Source organism: Bos indicus, chromosome 5 (genome assembly GCF_029378745.1).
Source record: "Bos indicus isolate NIAB-ARS_2022 breed Sahiwal x Tharparkar chromosome 5, NIAB-ARS_B.indTharparkar_mat_pri_1.0, whole genome shotgun sequence".
Classification (NCBI taxonomy): domain Eukaryota; kingdom Metazoa; phylum Chordata; class Mammalia; order Artiodactyla; family Bovidae; genus Bos; species Bos indicus.
Genome location: NC_091764.1, coordinates 102,229,883 through 102,256,441, shown reverse-complemented (window position 1 = coordinate 102,256,441; position 26,559 = coordinate 102,229,883). Strand labels below are relative to the sequence as shown.

Genomic DNA, 26,559 nt, shown 5'->3' with positions numbered 1-26,559 from the left:
CGGCTCAGGCAGGTGGTCACAACAAGATACAGCAGCCTGACTGGTTAAACAACAGAAATGTATTTATCTTATCACAGTTCTGGAGGCTGGTAAGTCCATGATCAATGTGCTGGCAAGGTGCTCACAAGGTCTCATTGTGAGACCTCTTCTCTTGACTTTCTGGCCATGGCTCCCTCACTGTGTGCTCACCTGGGCTTTCCAGTTACATGAGCATCTGGAGAGAGGGAGGAAGAGGCGTCTCATCCTCTTCTCATAAGGTCACATATCGCATTAGGGCCACATCCTTATGACCTTGTTTATGCTTACTTACATCCTAAAGGCCCTGTCTCCTACTTGGTCACTGTGAGGGGTAGGGCTTAAGTATATGAACTTTGGAGGGACATAGTTCCATCCATGGACCAGTACATCTCATCTAGGAAGGAAATAAAGATAATGGTGAAGAGGTAAATAATACAGTAGATATAGGGAGCCATGCTGTGATGCTTACTCAGACTTTTTATAATCTGACACTGAGATGAGTGTAGAGGATTGAAATGTGATAGTAAAAGTACAAAAGAAGGTACCTTTGTTAGTATTAAAATTTTATGTTGGAGGCACATCTTGTGCTGTAAATGCAGAAAATGGTAAGACCATGTTCCTGGTTTCATGTACCTTTTACCTAGTTGAGGACACAAACAAACAAGTAGATGATCTCATTATTGTGATAAGTTCCGAGAGATCATCGCATTATGGTAAGCTAGGTATTGAAGCTATTTCTTCTGCTGAAAACAAAGTGGAATAAATCCCGAAAAATCACCTTAAAAGTGACAAAGAGCTGACAAGGTGAGAACAAAATGTCAGACCAAAGCTGCAGGTAAAATGGAAATTCTCCAATTTAAGAAGGATGGGTTAAATCTGGTACCAAAAAGAGAGAGAGAGAGAGAAATATAGGAGAAATTTTATATTTGCTAAAGAAGTAGATTTCATATTATAAAAAGTGCTCACAAAAAGTACCCCAACCTTCAAAGGCCAGCACTTCCACAGAGCTCAGAAACAATTCCCACATCCAGATAAAGGAAGAAAGGGCGGGAAGGAGTAAGAGCAGGAAGGAAACGTAGCACAGAGGCTGTGGTGAATGTGGGAGTTGACCTGGCCTGCATCAGAAATGCCAGTCTTCCCTCCAGCAATTCTTGCAAATTCAGCCCTTCCCCATTCTGTACCTCAGTACCTCAGTCTTTTTCAACTAGTGAAGCACCTCACAAATCTTTCTCCAGAACCCCCTGAAGTCTACTCTTTATGTCATACAAGCTCCTCTACATTATTGTTGTTGTTCAGCTGCTCAGTCGTGTCCAGCTCTTTGTGAATCCATTGGCTGTAGCATGTCATTGTTTCTACAACTGGATTCCTCCTAAACACAGTTCACGACTTCCAACAATTCACTACAGAGGATAAAATTTCTCTTCCATACCCAACTCCTCAAACTGAGAGGGAAAAACTCCAAGAGTTCAATTTCAATTAAAATAATGAAAATATCGACCTTATTAAAATTAGAATAACAATGCTATTCTAATCTTATCTTTGCTGAATTACTGCTAGGTTTACTTGCCAGCACTAACACATGTTCCTGAAAATATAGAAAAAGCAAACCTGTAGGAAGAAACTGGAGAGTAGATTAATAGAAGAAAACTGGAATACTTCATGAAAATGTCAGAGTATACAGTATAGCAAGGTGATCAGAGAGTAGAAACTGCAATCATGGTATAACCCTGTATGGGAGACAGCAAAAGAGACACTGATGTATAGAACAGTCTTTTGGACTCTGTGGGAGAGGGAGCGGGGAATGATTTGGGAGATTGGCATTGAAACATGTATAATATCATATAAGAAATGAATTGCCAGTCCAGGTTTGATGCAGGATACACGAAGCTTGGGGCTGGTGCATTGGGATTACCCAGAGGGATGGTATGGGGAGGGAGGTGGGAGGGGGGTTCAGGATGGGGAACACGTGAACATGGTGGATTCATGTTGATGTATGACAAAACCAGTACAATATTGTAAAGTAATTAGCCTCTAATTAAAATAAATAAATTTAATTTTTAAAAAAATAAATAAATGCCAGAGCACTCTCAAATCTTATATTTTAAAGAATATACTACCTGGAATTAATAACAAAGCATAAATTTTCTTAAAATGGTAACATGAGAAGCTCCAATATGGCTCAAAATTTTAACAGTTCAATCCATTTTTTATTCAGTTCTGATTTGTCAAAATCAAGCAAGTCTTCCTGTAGTGTTTCCACATGTTTATCTACACTTGGAACCATGATTAGGACATTGTGACAATAAGGAGAATGCTGGAAATGCTAGAAAACAAGACTTCTTAAACCAAACACTCCTAAGTAAAACCAAATGCCCTTTGAAAATAATTATTTTTAATCATAACACTGTATTAAAGAGGATAGAAGAAAACTTTTGGGGAGATGAACAAGTTTATGGCATAGATTGTGGGAATGATTACACAGATATATATATATATATATATATATATATACACACACACACTGATCTCCAAAGTCAAAAGTTGCAAATATTTATTGTGTATTGCTTTTGGTATGTCAGTCATACCTCAGTAAAGGAGCTATTAAAAAGGAAAAGAGTTGTTTTCTTAACAGCCTCAAGAGTATCATCAAAGATCTGCTGAGGGTGAGATTGGAAAAGATCACTTTACCAGTGGTCTTTCCCAACAAAACACAGAGAGCTTATTGGCTGTGCTGGAGAAGGACCTACTGCAGGTATCCTCAGAGCTCCCCCGTCTCACAACCTCAGCAGCTGGGAGGAGCCTTTCCTGAGACCCAACCACCTCTATTAATGACTTTGCCATGATATCTGATATTATCTTCCACATTTAGCTGCTGCTGCTGCTATTTTGGTGCATTTCATGTCATGTATGGGCTTCCCCAATGCCTCAGCTGTAAAAATTCACCTGCAATGCAGGAGACATAGGAGACACAGGTTCAACTCCTGGGCCAGGAAGATCCCCTGGAGGAGGGTAGGACAATCCACTCCAGTATTCTTGCCTGGAAAATCCCATGGAGAGAGGAGCCTGGCAGGCTACAGACAATTGGGTGGCAAAGAGTGAAATGAGCACTCACATATGTATGCCCTGGAAACTTCATCAGACATTCTGATAATTTCTGGGAGCACCTCTGGCAAACAATGTGACCACACAATACCATTCTAGTTTTAAACTCAGCTTAGGTCAAATACATTTAGACAGGATTGAGCCTTATTATGTATTATTTCATGCTCTCTTAACTTCATTGTTCTTATGTTTGCTCCACCATTTGTAATTGTCAAACTTTGGATTTTCTTGCAGCTTCAGTTCAGCTCATTTCAGTCACTCAGTTGTGCCCAACTCTTTGCGACACCATGGACTCCAGCACACCAGGCTTCCCTGTCCATCAACTCCCAGAGCTTGTTCAAATTCATGTCCATTGAGTCGGTGATGCCATCCAACCATCTCATCCTCTGTCGTCCCCTTCTCCTGCCTTCAACCTTTCCCAGCATCAGGGTCTCTTCCAATGAGTCACTTCTTCCCATCAGGTGTCTAAAGTATTGGAGTTTCATATTCACCATCAGTCCTTCCAATGAATGTTCAGAACTGATTTCCTTTAGAATTGACTGGTTTGATCTCCTTGTAGTCCAGGGACTCTCAAGAGACTTCTTCAATACCACAGTTCAATAGCATCAATTCTTTGGTGCCTAGCTTTCTTTATGGTCCAACTCTCACATCTGCACATGACTACTGGAAAAACCATAGCTTTCACTAGACGTACCTTTGTCAGCAAAGTAATGTCTCTTTTTATAATGCTGTCTAGGTTGGTCATAGCTTTTCTTCCAAGGAGCAAGCGTCTTTTAATTTCATGGCTGCAGTCACCATCTGCAGTGATTTTGGAGCCCTCCAAAATAAAGTCTGACACTTTTACCATTGTTTCCCCATCTATTTGCCATGAAGTCATGGGACCAGATGCCATGATCTTAGTTTTCTGAATGTTGAGCTTTCAGCCAACTTTTTCACTCTCCTCTTTCACTTTCATCAAGAGGCTCTTTAGTTCCTCTTTGCTTTCTGCCATAACGGTGGTGTCATCTGCATATCTGAGATTATTAATATATCTCAAGGCAATCTTGATTCCAGCTTGTGCTTCATCCAGCCCGGCATTTCACATGATGTACTCTATATATAAGTTAAATAAGCAGGGGGCAATTTATAGCCTTGATGTACTCCTTTCCCAATTTAGAACCAATCCATTGCTCCATTTCCAGTTCTAACTGTTGTTGCTTGACCTGCATACAGATTTCTCAGGAGGCAGGTAAGATGGTCTGGTATTCCCATCTCTTTAAGAATTTTCCACAAAGAGGATGTGAGCTATTTGTGGAAACAACCCCACAAATAGGATGTGAGCTCCCCACTCAGGTGACCAGGTGCACCACTGTGATGAGACTAGCCCCTGCCACAAGTCCCATATCTTGTCCTCCCCTGACTGTGACCTAGAAACCTTCAAATGCACCAGTGAAATCTTCCTGTGCCTTTTCCTTGTGTAACTCCACCCTGACCCCCAGTATTGTCACTTGCTCGTGAGTATCCACTCCCTCCTGCAGTCATCACTGCTAGGTTGATCCTTGTCTATCATTACCTCCCCCATTACCCACCTGATGATACCTGTCTCTCTGGGATCTATGAGCAAAATAAATCTTGTTTAGCCTGCATCTCTCTTGTATCCCTCCTTACAGCTGCAGATGTCTGACCATGTCATAAAAGAATACAAAAAGCTACCATGATGAACCTAATTCATAAAAGTCCAACCTGGAAGCTGTACATGCATGAAGCATTTGAGCTCACATCCCTGCATCCTGTGACACATTACAGAGACTGGAGGGACCAGTGATGATGAGTCTGGAGCCTTTGTCTCCAGGGACAAGCAAGTCCTTATGTTGCTTTGAGCACATAATGTCCAAGGAATCACTGTGTAAAAGCAACCTTCACTCAAGAATGTTCTAAACTCTGTGATCCATAGTCTCATAGTTACTCTGGGAATGAGACTAGGGTTTTTCCTACTGGGGATCCCTTCCAAGACCAGATAGGACTTACCTGAGCAGACTGCTCTAACATCCCTGTCATGGGAAAGGCCCTCAGGATGATAGTCTTTAAGAATAGGATAAGTACAGGACATGAGCACTGACTCTTTTCCATTGCAGTAAGTAGAATGAAACTTAATGGGGCCTATCTCTGGTCCAAAAGGAGCCCCTCTGGAAGCATCAGTGGCAGCTCCACACCCCAGCTGTCTGCACACCACTTGTGCCTCCTCCAGTTTCCAGTTGTGATCATTCACTGTGCCCCATTCTCCTTGGTGCTTCACTCCACTCTCCCTTCACAGCTGTGGGATCCATCCTTCAGCCTCACCTCCAGAGCTGCAAGACAGACACAGACACAGGACACAGGAGAGATTTAGGGGACCATGTAGTAGTTTACTGGTGAGTACTAAAAGAAAATTCAGATGTTGAAAACTGACCTCTGTCAATAACACTTCCTGACTTCTGTGGTAAAAATATTCCAACCATGGCCAACTTAAAGCCCCCAGTGTGCCATCACTGAACCTGGAGCAAGAAGGGACACACCAGGTTTTTCTCAGGAGCCTGTAGAACCAGCTCCAGGGACACTACAGAGGACAGGCCTTCAGAGACTGGATGCTGCCTTCCCTGTAGATGTGCCCAAGGCTACTAGGGCTCAGCTTCTCCATCTCAGTTACAGCTCATGGCCCAGGATCCAGGGAGGAATCCTCCCTCTACTTCCTTGTCCATAGGGAGCATCTCATCCAGCTCAGGAACAGAGGTCTGGGGTAACAGGCTCTAAAGCGTCCTAAATGTTTCTGTTACCTGTGTTCACATTCTTGTGTAATCCCCATGTAATCCCCGAATGTACCTAGTATCATGCATCTAACAAAAGAAATTTGCCTAAGTGAAGTCACTTAAGAGATTAGGTTTCAAGATGTCTCTGGTTCCTCCATCATTGATCTGTCTTACTTCCTCTCTTGCTCTAATGAAACCAGCCACCACGTTGTGAAAACTTATGGAGAGACTCACATGACAAGGAACAGAGGCAGGACTGTAGCCAACAGCCAGCCAGGGACTGAGGTTCTAAGTTCAACAGTCCACCAAGTTCTGAATGCTGCCAACATCTAGGTGAGTATGTTTGGACGATCTCCATCCCTGGTTGAACCTTCAGATGATCACATCCTTATGAGAAATCATGAGTCCGAGGACCCAGGTAAGCCATGTCCATTCCTGGCCCCCACAAAGTGTGAGATACTAGGTGTCTGCTGACTTAAGCTGCCAGGTTCAGCACTAATTTGTTGCATAACAACACATAACTAATATAGGGCTTCTTCCAGGATCAAAAGACTGGGGGTGAACAAACTGGAGGTTTATACGAGTTCCTTCACTGCTTCATCCAGATGAGATTTCTTCCTGTGTGACCAGGTCTGAGGCCTGGTCCCACCTGAAACTGGGACTCAAACCACCTCTCTCTGTCATATCAGGTCTCACCCAGTGTCCCAGGTTCCTGCCTTCCTGTCAGGAACTGAGAATTGAGTTTCCTCAATTCTCAATTGAGACCTTGAATTATTACCATTAGCTTTGAATTCAGGTCAGAAAATGAAATAATTCTTAAAATTTAACAAGATGCAGTCTCTGGGGCATCATTCACCTGCTCAGGTCTATGCCCAGCCCCATATATACTTCACTCTGGAACCAGGAGTGGTGAATCAAAGAAAGAAACATGTGGAGAAATACTGAACTGGAAAAGATTGTCTGTATTAGAAGGCTCAGGCTACCTACCACAAGACACCACAGACCGGCTGGTTAAACAACAGAAATGTATTTATCTTATCATAATTCTGAAGGCTGGTAATATCACTTTACCAGTGATCTTCCCCAACTTAACACCCAAGAGCTGATTCACTGTGGTAGCTAAGGACCTAGTGCAAGTGTCCTCAGGGTTCCCAGCAGCTGGCATAATCCTTTTTATGACCCACTACCTCTATTAGTGAACTGGTTGTGATATCTGATAATTTATACCTCAATTCCAACTATTCTTATGGGGTTAATATCCTGGACAATTCATCAAACATTCTGATAACACCTGGGAGCATCTCTGGCAAACACTGTGCCACTCAATCACATTCTAGTTTCTAACCTGGTTCAGGTCAAATACATTTAGACAAGACTGAGCCATTATTATGTATCATTTCAAATTTTCTTAGCCTCACTGCCCTTAGTTTTGCTTCAGCTTCTGTGTTGTAATTGTCAAACCTCGGGTTTTCCTGTTCCCTCAACATCCCCCCAAATAGGATGTGAGCTCCCCACCCAGGTGACTGGTGCAATCAGATGAACCAGATTGATGAGACTAGCCCCTGACACAAATCCCCCATCTTTTCCTCCCCTGTGACCTGCTGCTGCTGCTGCTATGTCACTTCAGTCATGTCTGACCCTGTGTGACCCCCTAGACGGTAGCCCACCAGGCTCCCCCGCCCCTGGGATTCTCCAGGCAAGAACACTGCAGTGGGTTGCTATTGCCTTCTCTAATACATGAAAGTGAAAAATGAAAGTGAAGTAGCATGTGACTCTTAGCGACCCCATGGACTGCAGCCTACCAGGCTCCTCCATCCATGCAATTTTCCAGGCAAGAGTACTGGAGTGGGGGTGCCATTGCCTTCTCCGCCCCTGTGATCTAGTGACCTTCTAATGCACCCATGATATCCCCTCACGCCATTTCATAGTATAACTACACCCTGACCCAGGTATTATCACTTCTCCATGGGTCTTCACTCTCTTATGTGTCACAGCTGCTTCACTGAGCCTGATCTCTTGGCACCTCCCGCCTTGTACCCACCTGATAAAACTCTGTAGGATGTCTCTCTAGGATCTGCGAATATCATAAACTTTGTTTTCCTGACCTCTCCTCTATCCCCTCTTATAATCACACTTGTCTTACCATCTCATGGAAAAGTACAATAGGCTACCTTGGTGAACCTAATTCATAGAGGCCCAATCCATCAGCTCTGCATATGAAACAATAGAGCTCACTACCTTGCCTCCATATCACAGAGACTGGAGGGACCAGGGAAAATGGGTCTGGAGACATTCTATCCAGAAATAAGTAACACTTGATGTTCCTTTGAGCACCTAATGTTCAAGGAATCACTGGAGTTTTCACCCAGAATGTACAAAAGGCTGTGATCCATTTTCTCATGCTATTCCCAGAAAGGCCATCTAAAACTCTATACTTGAAAAACTATTTTTTAAATAGTAAAGCCCCAGAACATTATATCCCTAAACTGATGATGTAGGGTTGGCAGCTTCCATCCACCCCAACAAAGATCAATGTTTAAACAGCTAAAAAATAATAATAATAATCAGCTTTTCACAAACAAAACATCTCTGGGCATAACTGGAGTCCTCTTAATAAATTTTAGAAACACAAAGACATTGTCATTTTACTGTCATCATTTCATCTCCTAGGATGGGAGCTGACCTGGAGGGTGATCCCAGGCTTCTCTCCTGCAGTTGTTACATTATCATCATCTCACCATTTTGCTGGAAATGGCTCCAGCATTACTTGAAATGTTATAAAATAGGTTTTCTTAAAACAAAAATTCGTACTGAAACTCAAATGTCCTTTGACAATAATTATGTTTAATGGTAACATTGTAATAAAAAGGACAGAAGGAAACTGATGAGGAGATGGACAGGTTTACAGCGTAGATTGTGGAAATGGTTTCATAGATGTATACAGGTCTCCAAACTCATTAAGTTGTAAATATTAACTATGTATAGCTTTTTGCATATCAGTCATAACCTCAATAAAGGAGTTTTATAAAAGGAAAAGAATTGTTTTCTTAACAGCTTCAAGAGTATCAACAAAGATCTGCTAAACACGAGATTGAAAAAGATCACTTTCCAGTGATCTTCCCCAACAAACCACAGAGAGCTGATTAACTGTGCCTGCTAAGAACTTACTGCAGATGTCCTCAGAGTTCCCCTGTCCCACCATCTCAGCAGCTGGGCTGATCCTTTCCTGAGACCCATCCACCTCTATTAGGGACTTTGCTGTGATATCTGGTAATATCTTCCTCATTCCAGCTATTGTGGTGGGATTATGCCCTTGAAAATTCAGCAAACATTCTGATAACAACTGGGAACATCTCTATCAAATACTCTGACTACCCAATCACATTCTAGTTGCCACCTTGTCGCCAGACAATTATATGTAGACAACACTGGGACCTTCTTCTGTATCATTTCAAGTTTTCCTAACCTTACTGACATTAGCTTTGCTCGAGCTTTCGTGTTGTAATTGTCAAACCTCAGGTTTTCCTGATCCCTTAGCATCCCCATAAATAGGATGTGAGCTCCCCACCCAGGTGAGCAGGTGCACCAGTGTGATGAGACTAGATCCTGTCCAACTCACCCATCTTGTCCTCCTCTGAGACCTAAGGACCTTCAAAAAGACCTAAGGACCTTTCACCAGTGAAAGCCCTCACACCTTACTTTCTATAACTTCACACTGACTTTTAGCATTGTCACTTGTTCTTGGGTCTTCACACTCCATTTTACATCACCACTTCTGGGCTGAGCCTGTTCTATTGGTACCTCCCCCATATACCCACCTGATCTGTGAGTATAATAAACTATGCTTGCTTGCAACTCTCCTATATCCTCTCTTTTAGTTACACTTGTCTGGCCATCTCATGCAAGAAAACAACAAGCTACCAGGATGAACCTAATTCATAGATGATCAACCCAGCAGTTGTACCTGCATGAAACATTTGAACTCAGCCCCCTGCCTTCTATGACACATCACAGAGACTGGAGGGACCACTGACTATGGGTCTGGAGCCTTTCTCTCCAGGGACTAGCAAGTCTTTATGTTGCTTTGAGCACCTAACTTTCAAGAAATCACAGTGTGAGTACAATCTTCTCCCAAGTATGTTCTAAAGTCTGTGATCCATATGCTCGTATTTACTCTGGGACTAAAACTGAAACTAACCTGCTGGGACCCCATTCCCAGACAAGACAAGGCTTACCTGAGCAGACTGCTCCAGCATCCTTGTTATGAGAATGGCCCTCAGGATGATGGTCTTTAACAAGAGGATAAGTACACTCAGTGATAGCTGACTCTGTCCATTTGTAGTAAATATACTGAAACCAAATGGGTCCAATTCCTAGTCCAAATTTAGCCCCTTTGGGAGCATCAACTTCAGGTCCACACCTCAGCTGTCTGCACAGCTGCCTCCTTCGTGTTCCAGTTGTAGTCATTCACTGTGCCCCGTTCTCCTTGGTGCTTCACTTCCACTCTTCCCTCACAGCTGTGGGCTTCATCCATTAGTCTCAGCTCCAGAGCTGCAAGAGAGATACAGACATAGGACACAGGAGAGATTTTAGGAGACAGTGTAGTGGTGTTCTGCTAAATATTAAAAAAAAATCTCCTCTCTTCGGGAAAAAACATCCCTGTGAATAACATTTATTGACTTCTGTGGTATAAATATTCTCACCATGGCCAACTCGAAGCTCCCAATGTGCCATCACTGAACCTGGAGCAGGAAGGGAGGCGCCAGGTATTTCTCAAGAGCCTGTAGAACCAGCTCCAGGGACACCACTGAGGACAGGCCTTCAGAGACTCTGGATGCTGCCCTCCCTGTAGATGTGCCCAAGAACAGGGGCCCAGCTTCACCATCTCAGTTACAGCTCATGGCCCAGAATCCAGGGAGGAATCCTCCCTCTCCCTTCCTGTCCATAGGGAGCATCTCATCCAGCTCAGGAACAGAGGGCTAGGGTAACAGGCTCTCAAGTGTCCCAGTTATTCCTGTAGTCTGGTCCTCACATCCTTCTGTAATCCCCCTCCTCCAAAAAAATACACCTAACAACATGCATCTGCTACGGTTTTTCCAGTGGTCATGTATGGGTGTGAAAGTAGGACTGTGAAGAAAGCTGAGCACCGAAGAATTGATGCTTTTGAACTGTGGAGTTGGAGAAGACTCTTGAGAGTTCCTTGGACTGCAAGGAGATCCAACCAATCCATCCTAAACGAGACCAGTCCTGAATATTCATTGGAAGGACTGATGCTGAGGCTGAAACTCCAATATTTTGGCCACCTCATGCGAAGAGTTGACTCGTTGGAAAAGACCATGATGCTGGGAGGGATTGGAGGAAGGAGGAGAAGGGGACAACAGAGGATGAGATGGCTGGATGGCATCACCAGCTCGATGTACATGAGTTTGGTATATGTACCAACTCTGAGAGTTGGTGATGGACAGGGAGGCCTGGCGTGCTGCGATTCATGGGGTCGCAAAGAGTCAGACAAGACTGAGTGACTGAACAGAATTGAACTGACTGAAGATACGTAATTTGGTCAAAGTGATGAGAAGTCACTTAGATTAGGTTTCAATTGACTGTGGTTTCCCCTTGTTTATCTATCTTACTCTCTCTCTTGCTGTAATGAAGACAGCTACCACTTTGTGACCTACTCATGGTGAGACCCCTCATGACAAGCAATGGAGGGAGGTCACTAGCCAACAAACAGCCTGGCACTGAGACTCTCAGGTCAACAGTCCATTAAGGTCTGAATGCTGCCAACATCCAGGTGAGTACATTTGGATAATATCCACCCCTGGTTAAACCTTCAGATGATTGCATCCTTGTGAGACCTCATGAGTCAGAGACCCAGGTAAACCATGTCAATTCCTGGTCCACAGAAAGTGTGAGATACTAGGTGTTTTCTGACTTAAGCTGCCAAGTTCAGCAATAGTTTGTTGCACAACAACATATGACTAATGTAGGGCTTCCCTCCAGAGTCAGAAGACAGGGGTTGAACAAGCTGGAGATTTACACATGAGCCTTCACTGCTTCATCCAAAAGAGACTCCTTCCTGTGTGACCAGGTCTGCTGCCTGGTCCCACCTGGAACTGGGACCCAAACCACTTCTCTCTGTTATATCAAGTCTCACCCATTTTCCCAGGTGGTATCTTCCAGTTGGGAACTGAGAAGTGAGTTTCCTGTGACCATGAATTGGCTTCGTTAGCTCTGAATTAGGGTCAGAATGTGAGAATGTTTCTTATAGTCTAAAGAGACTTGATCCCTGGGGCATCATTCACACTGCTCAGGTCTCCACCCCACCCCATGTGCTCTGGAGACAGAAGTGGTACATTACAGAGGGAACATCTGGGGAAATGCTGAACTGGAGAAGATCCTGGTGTGTAGACAACTCAAGCCAGCACCTACCACAAAACAGCACAGACTGGCTGGTTAAACAGCAGAAATACATTTATCTTATCAGAGTTCTAGAGGGTGGTAAGTCCAAGGCACAGTGCTGGCAAGGCAGTGCTCATTTATAACCTCTTCCTTTGGCTGCAAGCCACAGTTTTCTCACTGTGTGCTTACCTGGCCTTTCCTTGGACATATGCACTTAGAGAGAGGGGGGGAGGCCTGTCTCTTCCTCTTCCTGTAATGTCACCTGTTAAATTAAGGCCACATCCTTCTGACTTTAATTAACCTCAAATACCTCCTAAAGGCCCTATCTCCTACGCAATCACTGTGGGGCTAGGTCTTTAAGATATATGTTATGGAGGGACACAGTTCAGTCCATAAACCTGTGTAAGCTCATTCTCAGAAGGAAATAACTATACAAGAGGAGGAGGTGAAGAGACAGTAGACACAGGGAGATGTCCTGTGATGCTTACTCAGATGTTTTAGACTCAGATACTGAAGTGAGAGTAAAGGATTGAAATAGGGTCTTGAAAGTTCATGATAAGTTACTTTTATTAATAATGAAAATGAAGGACCTGTGCTCATATCCAAAAATAGACCTGCTGGGTGGATGAAAACATGTGCATGTATGCACTTCCACTTACCACATCTCTCTATTTAACTGCCCAAATTGTATGTAATTATTTTATCTTGTTAGGCTAGTCATGTTTCTATTATGGCCTGCAATTGTAATTATCTTTCATTTTTGTCTGACTATTGATTGTGAAAACTGATAAAAATCTTTTACTATTGTGGTTATGTAACTATTATTCATTTTAATATCACTGTATCATGATTGGTCAACAGAAAGTAACAGACTTCTATATCACTAAAACTACATTTAAGAGAAAAATCTGTAATCAGTTTCTAAAATCCAGATGTGCATTAGAATTATCTTAGAATTTTTTGAGAAATACAAGTGCCCAGGTATTATTTTTTTCCCCCAAAGCTTCAGATGTAATTCTAATGAGCAGCCATGTTTAAAAATAACTGGATTATACGATCTTTTCCTAGTTTGTTTCATTTCACATTCAGTGCTCTCATTTAACTTATGTTTTCTAATTTCTCCATCTCTGTTTTTTGATGTTATTTCCCAATGCTTTATCAAGTGTAACAAAAAGTATATATATTATATTCATATATATTTGTGTGTGTGTCTGTGGGTGTGTCTGTGGGTGTGTCTGTGTGAGTGTGTTTGCTTAGTCGCTCAATCGTGTCAGACCCTTTGCAACCCATAGCCCACCAGGCTCCTCTGTCCATGGAGATACTCCAGGCAAGAATACTGGAGTGGGTTGTCATGACCTCCTCCAGGGGATCTTTCCAATGCTGGGATCGAACCCAGGTCTGCCACATTGCAGGCAGATCCTTTACCTTCTGACCACCAGGGAAGCACATATCTATATACATATAATATATAAATATATATTACATATAATATGTATATACCTAAATCAAACCCCTTATGATTATACAGTGGAAGTGAGAAATAGATTTAAGGGACTAGATCTGATAGACAAAATGCCTGATGGACTATGGATGGAGGTTTGTGACATTGTATAGGAGACAGGGATCAAGACCATCCCCAAGAAAAAGAAAAAAGAAAAATGGCTGTCTGAGGAGGCCTTACAAAGCTGTGAAAACAAGAGAAGTGAAAAGCAAAGGAGAAAAGAAAAGATATACCCCCTGGAATGCAGAGTTCCAAAGAATAGCAAGGAGAGATAAGAAAGCCTTTCTCAGTGATCAGTGCAAAGAAATAGAGGAAAACAATAGAATGGGAAAGAGTAGAGATCTCTTCAAGAAAATTAGAGATACTAAGGGAATATTTCTCTTGTGTTGTTGGAAGAGGGTGTTTGCTATGACCAGTGCATTTTATTGGCAAAACTCTATTAGTCTTTACCCTGCTTCATTCCGTATTCCAAGGCCAAATTTGCCTGTTACTCCAGGTGTTTCTTGATTTCCTACTTTTGCATTCCAGTCCCCTATAACAAAAAGGACATCTTTTTTGGGTGTTAGTTCTAAAATGTCTTGTAGGTCTTCATAGAATCGTTCAACTTCAGCTTCTTCAGCGTTACTGGTTGGGGCATAGACTTGGATTACTGTGATATTGAATGGTTTGGCTTGGAAACGAACAGAGATCATTCTGTCGTTTTTGAGATTGCATCCAAGTATTGCATTTCAGACTCTTTTGTTGACTATGATGGCTACTCCATTTCTTCTGAGGGATTCCTGCCCACAGTAGTAGATATAATGGTCATCTGAGTTGAATTCACCCATTCCAGTCCATTTCAGTTCGCTGATTCCTAGAATGTCTACAGTCACTCTTGTCATCTCTTGTTTGACCATTTCCAATTTGCCTTGATTCATGGACCTGACATTCCAGGTTCCTATGCAATATTGCTCTTTACAGCATTGGACCTTGCTTCTATCACCAGTCACATCCACAGCTGGGTATTGTTTTTGCTTTGGCTCCATTGCTTCATTCTTTCTGGAGTTATTTCTCCACTGATCTCCGGTAGCATATTGAGCACCTACTGACCTGGGGAGTTCCTCTTTCAGTATCCTATCATTTTGCCTTTTCATACTGTTCATGGGGTTCTCAAGGCAAACACACTCTTCCATCAACACCTTCCAACAACACAAGAGAAGACTCTACACATGGACATCACCAGATGGTCAACACTGAAATCTGACTGATTATATTCTTTGCAGCCAAAGATGGAGAAGCTCTATACACTCAACAAAAACAAGACCAGGAGCTGACTGTGGCTCATATCATGAACTCCTTATTCCCAAATTCAGACTTAAATTGAAGAAAGTAGGGAAAACCACTAGACCATTCAGGCATGACCTAAATAAAATCCCTTATGATTATACAGTAGAAGTGAGAAATAGATTTAAGGAACTAGATCTGATAGAGTGCCTGATGAACTATGGAATGAGGTTTGTGACATTGTACAGGGAACAAGAACAGGGATCAAGACCATCCCTATGGAAAAGAAATGCAAAAAAAGCAAAATGGCTGTTTGGGGAGGCCTTACAAATAGCTGTGAAAGAAGAGAAGTGAAAGCAAAGGAGAAAAGGAAAGATACAATCATCTGAATGCACAGTTCCAAAGAATAGCAAGGAGAGATAAGAAAGCCTTCCTCAGTGATCAGTGCAAAGAAATAGAAGAAAACAACAGAATGGGAAAGACTAGAGATCTCTTCAAGAAAATTAGAGATACCAAGGGAACATTTCATGCAAAGATGGGCTCAATAAAGGACAGAAATGGTATGGACCTAACAGAAGCAGAAGATATTAAGAAGAGGTGGCAAGAATATACAGAACTCTACAAAAAAGATCTTCATGACCCAGATAATCACGATGGTATGATCACTCACCTAGAGCCAGACATCCTGGAATGTGAAGTCATGTGGGCCTTAGTAAGCATCACTGTGAACAAAGTTAGTGGAGGTGATGGAATTCCAGTGGACCTATTTCAAATCCTGAAAGATGATGCTGTGAAAGTGCTACACTCAATATGCCAGCAAATTTGGAAAACTCAGTAGTGGCCACAGGACTGGAAAAGGTCAGTTTTCATTCCAATCCCAAAGAAAGGCAATGCCAAACAATGCTCAAACTACCACTCAGTTGCACTCATCTCACACTCTAGTAAAGTAATGCTCAAAATTCTCCAAGCCAGACTTTAGCAATATGTGAACTGTGAACTTCCTGATGTTCAAGCTAGTTTTAGAAAAGGCAGAGGAACAAGAGATCAAATTGCCAACATCCGCTGGATCATGGAAAAAGCAAGAGAGTTCCAGAAAAACATCTATTTCTGCTTTATTGACTATGCCAAAGTCTTTGACTGTGTGGATCACAATAAATTGTGGAAAATTCTTCAAGAGATGGGAATACCAGACCTCCTGACCCACCTCTTGAGAAACCTGTATACAGGTCAGGAAGCAACAGTTTGAACTGGACATGGAACAACAGACTGGTTCCAAATAGGAAAAGGAGTATGTCAAGGCTGTATATTATCACCCTGCTTATTCAACTTCTATGCAGAGTACATTATGAGAAACGCTGGACTGGAAGAAGCACAAGCTGGAATCAAGATTGCCAGGAGAAATATCAATAACCTCAGATATGCAGATGACACCACCCTTATGGCTGAAAATGAAGAGGAACTAAAAAGCCTCTTGATGAAAGTGAAAGTGGAGTGAAAAAGTTGGCTTAAAGCTCAACATTCAGAAAACGAAGATCATGGCATCTGGTCCCATCACTTCATGGGAAATGGATGGGGCAACAGTGGAAACAGTCTCAGACTTTATTTTTCTGGGCTCCAAAATCACTGCAGATGGTGACTGCAGCCATGAAATTAAAAGACTCTTACTCCTTGGAAGGAAAGTTATGACCAACCTAGATAGCATATTCAAAAGCAGAGACATTACTTTGCCAACAAAGTTCCGTCTAGTCAAGGCTATGGTTTTTCCTGTGGTCATGTATGGATGTGAGAGTTGGACTGTGAAGAAGGCTGAGCGCCAAAGAATTGATACTTTTGAACTGTGGTGTTGGAGAAGACTCTTGAGAGCCCCTTGGACTGCAAGGAGATCCTAAAGGAAATCAGTCCTGAATATTCACTGGAAGGACTGATGCTGAAGCTGAAACTCCTATACTTAGGCCACCTGATGCGAAGAGCTGACTCATTTGAAAAGACCCTGATGCTGGGAACTATTGATGGCAGGAGGAGAAGGGAATGACAGAGGATGAGATGGTTGGATGACATCACTGACTCAATGGACATGAGTTTGGGTAAACTCTGGGAGTTGGTGATGGACAGGGAGGCCTGGCGTGTTGTGGTCCATGGGGTCTGAAAGAGTCGGACATGACTGAGAGACTAAACTGAAGTGAAGACCACTCTGTCCGTCAGGTACATATCACCTGGGCTACACTCCCCTTCTGCAGGGTGAGAGAGGATGTGGTCTTCTGTGTTTATAGACCCTCCCAACGCCTCCTCTCTGTGCAGCTGCGCAGAGGCAGAGTCCTTGTCCAACATATGAACATTTACACTTCTACACTAATGTTGGTTGTCTAAGACCATCAGGTTCCACTTTGTAAGTTTACAGTTTACAGAATCACAACAGGGTGGCGGAGCTGGAAAAGACAAATTCCTGGAAACTGGAGCCACAGGTTTTATTTTCTTGGGCTCAAAAATCACTGCAGACTGCAACTGAGCCATGAAATAAAAAGACGCTTGCTCCTTGGAAGGAAAGCTGTGACAAACCTAGACAGTGTATTAAAAAGCAGGAACATCACTTTGCCGACAATGTCTGTATAGTCAAAGCTGTGGTTTTTTCTGTACTCAAGTATGGATGTGAGAGTTGGACCATAAGGAAGGCTGAGGGCTGAAGAACTTATGCTTTTAAACTATGGTGCTGTAGAAGACTCTTGAGAGTCCCTTGGATTGCAAGGAGATCAAACCAGTCAATCTTAAAGGAAATAAATCCTGAATATTCATTAGAAGGACTGAGGCTGAAACTGAAGCTCTAATATTTTGGCCACCTGCTGAGAAAAGCTGACTCGTTGGAAAAGACCCTGATACTGGGAAAGATTGAAGGCAAGAGGAGAGGGGAGTGACAGGGGGTGAGATGGTTGGATAGCATCACCAACTCAATGGATATGAGGTTAAGCAAACTCAGATAGTGAAGGATGGGAAAACCTTGGGTACTCTAGTCCATAGGGTCACAAAGAGTTGGACATGACTTTAATGACTGAGTAACAATGACAACAACAGAAACAAAAGAGTCAAGTAAAGTTTAAGTGCTTTTTATGTTTTTAAGAATCACAAATAATATTATTTTCATATTTAAACATATTTGAATGGCCTATGATGAAGACAACAGTCATTGTTTGAACTATTAAAATTAATTAAAATAGAAATATAGATAGACACTAAAGAAATAGATCAACCCTGAATATTCATTGGAAGGACTGATGCTGAATTTGAAACTCCAAAGCTTTGGCCATCTGATGCCAAGAGCTGACTTATCAGAAAAGACTCTGATGCTGGGAAAAAATGAGGACATGAGAAATGGGTAGCAGAAGATGAAATGGTTGGATGGCATCACTGATTCAATGGACATAAGTTTGAGCAAGCTCTAGGAGCTAGTGAAGGACAGGGAAGCCTGGCTTGCTGAAGTTCATGGGGTCTCAGTGAGTCAGACATGGTTTAGTAGCTGAACAGCAAAAAAATAGATGGATGATGGATTTATGACAGTGATGATGGTGCTAAATAAATAGATAGATAAGTAAACATAGAATGCAATAAGGGGCTTTTTTTTTTTTTAATTATTCTTTTTTTTATTTATTTTTATTTTTTTCCCCCACTGCTGGGCATACACACTGAGGAAACCAGAATTGAAAGAGACATGTGTACCCCACTGTTCATCACAGCACTGTTTACAATAGCCAGGACATGGAAGCAACCTAGATGTCCATCAGCAGATGAATGGATAAGGGTCTTTTTAAACATGCTAAATCCCTTTCCCTTTATTGTATTTCAATTAGTCTCCAAATGAGGTTTCAGGGAGAGAAAGATTGCTGTTACAGGAAACTGAGGGAAGGTATGAGTCATTGTTCAACTCTAGCCCTCCAAGATAGGATTTTGGGATCTCAAAAAGGAAATATATAGTTTAGAAAAAATGAAGAGTTTCTAAACTTCCCATTTTCCCCATTGTATTTTGAAAGTTTCATTTGGTAAGATCCTGAACATAATTGTATTATAAACCATAACTAAAGAAGATGCAAAATATAATTAAAGGGAGCTGCCCCAGACAGAAGGGGAAATAGAAAATCTTCTGCTAGAAGGTGGCTGAAAGCAGAGGGCAAGGAAGATTCACGTGAAGTGGAAAGAGATGGGGTTCATGCTGCCTGGAACCATCAGTGACCCCGCCTCCCCTATTATGCATTTAAGAGGAAAGATGGTGGCAAGAATGGAAGCCCTGGTGGGTTGAGAAGACAGATCCAAGAAGAAGGGATTGATGTCCAGTGTGGCCATTGCAGCCTTTTTCTGTTTCCACTGATTAGAGAAGCTCCGAGATAGTCCTGGGAAAGTAGCCCTGGGATGAGTAGAGAAACTGAGAAAGGCAGTAAGGAGATACAAGATAGTGACAAAATTCAAGGTCACCAACATGCTACCCCCACTCCACACGGCCCCTCAGGCTCAGGATTCCCATGATGCAACCCTGCAGCCCACACAAACCCCCCTGAAGCCCCCTCACCCTGACTCTCATCATTTCAGCACTGACATGGGAAGGACACATCTTTGACACACACACCCCAGAGTCCCCACCAGAACTCAGAGATGGCTTCACACCCTCCCCTTCCCACACCTAAAGGTCTCAGTGGAGTCAACATGGAGGGCAGCTATGAGCTAGTCCACAGCCCTGTCACATTCCCCACCAGAAGGACCTCTCATTCCGGTCAGCAGACAAAGCTTCTCTGTCCTGCTATGCCCATCCTTCCTACTTGAGCCTCTAGTGAATGAAAAGGGAGAAAAGATAACTGAACACATTTTTTTTCTCCCTCTAAATATGCTACTATTACCCATTATTTATACAGGAATCACTTACTTGTCATCTGGTCCTCTCACTCCCAAGCCCCGTGACTGGACCTGAACCTTATTTCCTTCTATATCTGGGCCTTTAACACATTAATGATAATAACTGATCATCAATGTCAGAACCAGAATTTAAACTCAGGTGCTGGAGTAGGACCAGGATCTGCTGAATCACTTAGAGTTGATGCTCTACTTCCTATGAACCCAGGTTCATCATTCCTTACCCAGTTATGGAGTCCACAGCATCACCAGAAACCACCAGCCAGACACCTAGAACACAGGACGTGCTTCCTGGGGTCCAGTCATCCCTCCCACAGGATGACACAGGGATGCGTTTAGTGAACCAGGTACACATGATTTCACTTACCTCAGGATGGAGAGCTCACAAGTAAGACACTGTTAGGACTCTAGACTCTGTTATAGGGAGGACTGGGTTGGAAAGGAGGGGCTAACTCGGGTTTGGCATGGGATACCCAGCACCCTATACCCCAGAGCTTGGGATGCAGGGTCAGCATCAACCAACTCACCCTCTGATGAAGTTAAGTCTTCTCTGACACATAAGGAAACCTCAGTGTCCAATCTCATCGAAGATTTGAAGGAGAAAAGCTTTAGGGAGGACACTAACCCAGCTGTGTTCACAGTGAACTCCAGGGGTCAGGAGAACAGGCTTGGGAGCCAGTCTGCCCTGTCTTCACTCACAGCCCAGCCACATACCATGTGTGAAACCTTGAACAGGGTTCTTACACTCTCTCTGTGTAGTGGCTTCCTCTTACCAAAGAAGGGTGTTGATCATGCCTAGATAACAGAGTTTGGGTGAGGATTACATAAGTTGGCATTAGTGATATTATAATCACTAGTTAGCAGTAGAACATAGTAGTGGTAGAGAAGCAGTATTAGGGCATCTCTCTCCATCTCATCCTCAGAATCACAGCACTCTAGAACAGGAATTAAATTCTATTACCTGGAGCCATGAAATTAAAAGATGCTTACTCCTTGGAAGGAAAGTTATGACCAACCTAGATAGCATATTCAAAAGCAGAGACATTACTTTGCCAACAAAAGTCCGTCTAGTCAAGGCTACAGTTTTTCCTGCAGTCATGTATGGATATGAGAGTTGGACTGTGAAGAAGGCTGAGCGCCGAAGAATTAATGCTTTTGAACTGTGGTGTTGGAGAAGACCCTTGAGAGTCCCTTGGACTGCAAGGAGATCCAACCAGTCCATTCTGAAGGAGATCAGCCCTGGGATTTCTTTGCAGGGAATGATGCTGAAGCTGAAAATCCAGTACTTTGGCCACCTCATGCGAAGAGTTGACTCATTGGAAAAGACTCTGATGCTGGGAGGGATTGGGGGCAGGAGGAGAAGGGGACAACAGAGGATGAGATGGCTGGATGGCATCACCGACTCGATGGACATGAGTTTGAGTGAACTCCGGGAGTTGGTGTTGGACAGGGAGGCCTGGCGTGCTGCGATTCATGGGGTCGCAAAGAGTCGGACACGACTGAGCAACTGAACTGAACTGAACTGAACCTGGAGCCTTGACTGGAGCTATCAGAACTCTCCCAGGAACCACATGCTGTGATGGTCATTGGTGCCAGTCAGAGTTGTGAGTCTTTCACACATGACCCCTTCTCCCTGGGCCCCCATTCTACTGCTCATGAACCTTGACCCTACCATCATGAATTAAATTGTTTACTTGCTAATTTTACTTTATAAGCTGGAATTTACTTGGTAAAAGTTCTGTGTCTAATTCACCTCCATATCCCCAATGCCTGGCTAATTTAAAATGCCAAACTATGTCTAATAAATAAATGAATAAATGAACAGTACTCTAGTAGATGTTTTACACAAATCATTTCTATCAAAAAGAGTTGTTTTGAGAACAGAATTCAACTTGTTGTGGGGACAGCACGATGCAAGTTGCATCATTTGCTGTAAAGATATTTCAAAACTATTAAAAGAAATGAGCTAAGTATGGGTCACAACAAAACCTTTCTGCAATGAATGCAGTAAATTCCAACATCTGGGAAGGAACACAGCCCATTTCCAGAGCAGTGTTGAGACAGCCAGTTCTAAAAATGTATAGATACTGCAAATTTCCTTGTATCTGAAGATACAGAAGAAAAACCACAGCGTACTGACAGGTCAAGATGATGAAGTCTCATGCTCTGGTCTTAATCAGATATGACAAAGTGGGCAGGATGTTGATATATTTATCATTAGGCACATTTTCAATAAAACAACACACAACTGAAACAGGAAGAAAATTTTGTTATGAAAAAGTTCAGCAGAGAGAGAATAAGATGGTGGATGGATAGGTGGACATGGAGTACATCTCTCTCCAGGGATACATCAGGAATACACCTTCAGACACAGAAGTGCATGCAGAACACCAGTTGGGAGCAGACAGGAGTACTTGACGAGTAAAAAGAATTTATAGAAACACGCAAAATCTCGGTAGGCCAAAGGAACTAGGGAGGAAAACAGTGTTACTAGGACTGGACCTGCCCTCGGTGGGTGTGGGAACTGAAGCAGGGGTCTGATCCCCACATCGGGGCAACTGTCTGAGTCAGAAGAAACATTTAAGGCTGAGAGTGAAGCAGCTGATCTGTGGCAGCCTAAATAGAATGAGAAGCAGACAGTCCTTGCTGCAGCCATACACACCCTGCAGAGGTCTGCAGGTCCCTTAGAAGGTGTAGCGGCTGGGAGCTGGAGCTTAGGGATTGTGGAGCAATCCCAGGGTGAGGGTTGCTATTGACTGTGGAGAGATGTACGGAGGGGACATGAGGGAGGAGATCGCGGTGGGAAATGCCTGTGGAGGAAAGCCAGGCAGCCAGGCAGCCATAGAAGCAAGGCAATACTGCTGAGTCTCGCATTGCAGGTGGAGTCATCACCATAGCCTCTCTTTCTCCACAAGCCAGCATCACCAGCATCAGCAGCTGAACAATAAAGAGGCTGGCCCATCAAGTACCTGATGCCAAACTATAGAGTAGGACCCCACCCTACTTTTAAAGCATGCCCCTTTAAGTGCCTGATGAGCTGATCTACAGAGTAGGACCCCAGCCAGGGTGGTGGCGGGGAGGGGGGGGTCTCTATGTGCCTGATGTGCGGAACAACAGAGAAGGACCCCAGGCAAGGGAGCCCTGAATGTGCCTGAAAGGGCAGAGCTACAGAGAAAGACTAGCCAGAGAGGCCTTCTGATCACCAGCTACTAAAGGCTCATAAGAAGACTCTGACAGGGCCATAATTCCTGTGGCTGCAGCAGTCCACGTCCCTGCACACTTGGTGCTGCCAGGGTCCCTGTGACACAAGCAGCTGCACCACCTTCATGCTCAACCCTCACTGGGACAGAGCTGCCATAGGCAAAAAAAAAAAAGTCTTGCATCTATGCATGAGGGGTCACTTCAGTCATGTTCAACTCCTTGCACCATGTGGACTGTGGCCTGCCAAGCTTCTCTGTCAGGGGGGCTCTCCAGGCAAGATTACTGGAGTGCATTGGCCAGTACTGGTTGCCATACCCTTCTAGAGCACTATATTTCTTGCTGCCCTAGCTGCCAACTCCCTTGAGTACCTGGTGCTGCGAGAAGCCTTGTGACCCAAGCAACTGCACCACCTCCACCCCTGGCCCTCTCTGGGGCAGATTCAAATCCTCCAGAGCAGCCTCAGGAGCAAACCCAGTGGATGACCCACATGCAGAGGTGGAAATAAAACCACAATTGAAACCCAGGGGCAGTGTGGCTAAGAAAGAAGACCCAAAACCTTCCCACCGACTATACAAGCTACAGATTAAATCCACACAATCAACTAGACAGACCCTATGTCTACAGAATATAGAAAAGGACATTGAAAGCTCCCACAAAAGAAAATATACTAGTTCTGATAGTTGTAGACATTGGAGGCAAGAACACACAGGAGTAGACCAGATTAGAATCTGAGCTGCACAGACAGCAGGTCCAGAGACAGCACAGTGTTGGAGGGCATCCTAGGGAGGTGAGATGGACCATGACGCCGAGCGAGGGAAACGACCCTGACAGCAGTGACTCAAGAAAAACACATTATTCTTATGGTTTGACTTGTTTGGTAGTTTCTTTTGGATTTCCCTCCCCCCCTTTTTTCCCCCTTTTTTTCCATGCCTCTGTTGTAGTTGTCAATTTTATTAGCACTATGAAATCTAATTAAGCTTTTTAGTTGTTTGTTTTTTTTTTAATCACATTTTTATTTTTGTTATAAACCTGTTTCTATCTACATTGGGCTTTTGCAGTTCTGTGGAGTTTTCCCTTTTTTGTTGTTCTTTTTTCCCTTCCTCTTTTTTTTCTCTCTCTTTTTATCTTAATATTTAAAAAAGAGTTGTTATTTTTTTCTACATGTATTCCTTTGTTTGCTTTTCCTATGATTCTTTTCCCCTTGCAGTTAAGTTTTAATGTATATAAATCTTTGTTTACCTCTATTTAACTTTACATATATATTCTTTCTTTCTTTTCTTTCTCTCCTTTCCTTTCAACATATTTGTTAGTTTTGTTTTCATTGCTTTATTTCCCACTTGGCACCATGCTTTAGCTTTGTTTTCCAGTTTCTGTTTTACTTAGTTTTATTCTCAATTGGTAGATATAATTTTTGGTTTCCTTTGTTTGCTGGGTCAGTCTGTTGTACTTTATTTTTGTTGGACTGTTTTGATTTTGCTTGTGGGTGTATATGTATATACATATATTCCATTATTTTAATTATAATTTGCCTGATTTTGTAACTGCCATTTGTCTGGGGTTCATCTTTGGTTGCTCATTTTTGGGGTATTTGTTTTAATCTCAATTAATGCCACAACAAACCACTTGTGGAATATTTGTTCCTGACCAGAGATCAAGCTCTGAGTCTTTGGAGTGGGCACACTGACACCAAGACCCTAGACTACCAGAGAACTAACCCTAGGGAGTATCAAATAGTGAGAACTCCCACAAAGGCAACACTTGAATACAAGAGCCGGCATCATCCAACCACCAGTAGCACCCTGTGCAGGACATCTCATCTAAACAACACATAAAACAAAAATATAAATCCAATCTTCAGCAGACAGGATTACCACCTCACTCAGCCTTGCCCATCAGAGGAAACACAAACAAAACACACACACACACAAAATTAGCACAAACCTCACACTATATGAAGCTTATACAAAACACTGCACCAACCTTAGGAGAGGAGAAACCAAAAAGAAGAAAGACTTCAACCCTGAATCCCAGGAAAAGGAGACCTCAAACACAATAAGTCTAAATAATAATAATAATAATGAAAAGGTGGAGAAATATTGCACAAATGAAGGAACAAACTAGAAAGACACAAGTCCAAGTAAATGAAGAGGAAATTGGCAAACTACCTGAAAAATAATTCAGAATAATGATACTAAAGATGATCAAAGACCTTGAGAACAGAATGGAGAAAATGCAAGAATCAAACAACAAAGAACTAGAAGAATTAAAGAATAAACATACAGAGACAAACAACACAATTCTGAAATTAAGAATATCTGAAGCAGAGGAAAGAATCAGTGAGCTGGAAGACAAATGCTGAAAGTAACTTCTGAAGAGCAGAATAAAGTAAAAAGAATGAAAAGAACTGAGGATGGTATCAGAGAGCTTTGGACAGTATCAAATGCACCAACATTCAAATTATAGGGGTCTGGGAAGAAGAAGAAAAAAAGAAAGGATATGAGAAAATTTTTGAAGAGATTATAGTTGAAAATTTCCCCAGCATGGAAAAGGAAATAGTCAAACAAGTCCAAGAAATACAGAGTCCTATACAGGATAAACCCAAGAAGAAACACACCAAGACACATACAAATCAAGCTAAGAGAGATCAATCACGAAGAAAAAATATTAAGAGCATCAAGGGAAAAGCAACAATTAATATACAAGGGAAATCCCATATATTTAACAGCTGATCTTTCAGCAGAAACTCTGTAGGCCAGAAGGGAATGGCAGGATATATTTAAAGTACGGACAGGGAAAAATCTACAACCAAGATTACTCTACTCAGCAAGGATCTCATTCAAAATCAATAGAGAAATCAAAAGCTTTTCAGACAAGTGAAAGTAAAGAGAATTCAGTACCACTAAACCAGCTTTACAACAAATGTTAAACAGACGTATATAGTCAAGAAACATAAGAGAAGAAAAATATCTATAAAGTCAAACCCCAAACAATTAAGAAAATGGCAATCAGTTCAGTTCAGTTCAGTCACTCAGTCGTGTCCGACTCTTTGCGACACCATGAATCGCAGCACCCCAGGCCTACCTGTCCATCACCAACTCCCGGAGTTCATCCAGACTCACTTCCATCGAATCAGTGATGCCATACAGCCATCTCATCCTCTGTCGTCCCCTTCTCCTCCTGCCCCCAATTCCTCCCAGCATCAGAGTCTTTTCCAATGAGTCAATTCTTCACATAAGGTGGCCAAAGTACTGGAGTTTCAGCTTTAGCATCATTCCTTCCAAAGAAATCCCAGGGCTGATCTCCTTCAGAATGGACTGGTTGGATCTCCTTGCAGTCCAAGGGACTCTCAAGAGTCTTCTCCAACACCACAGTTCATAAGTATCAATTCTTTTGTGCTCAGCCTTCTTCACAGTCCAACTC

General features: G+C 42.7%; 1 pseudogene; it reads right to left on the bottom strand.

Annotated features, from left to right (window-relative positions):
* The window catches only part of LOC109558600 (antigen WC1.1-like), a 41,711-nt pseudogene extending 31,092 nt beyond the window's left edge, over positions 1-10,619 (bottom strand).
* Positions 10,620-26,559: the final 15,940 nt, after the last annotated feature.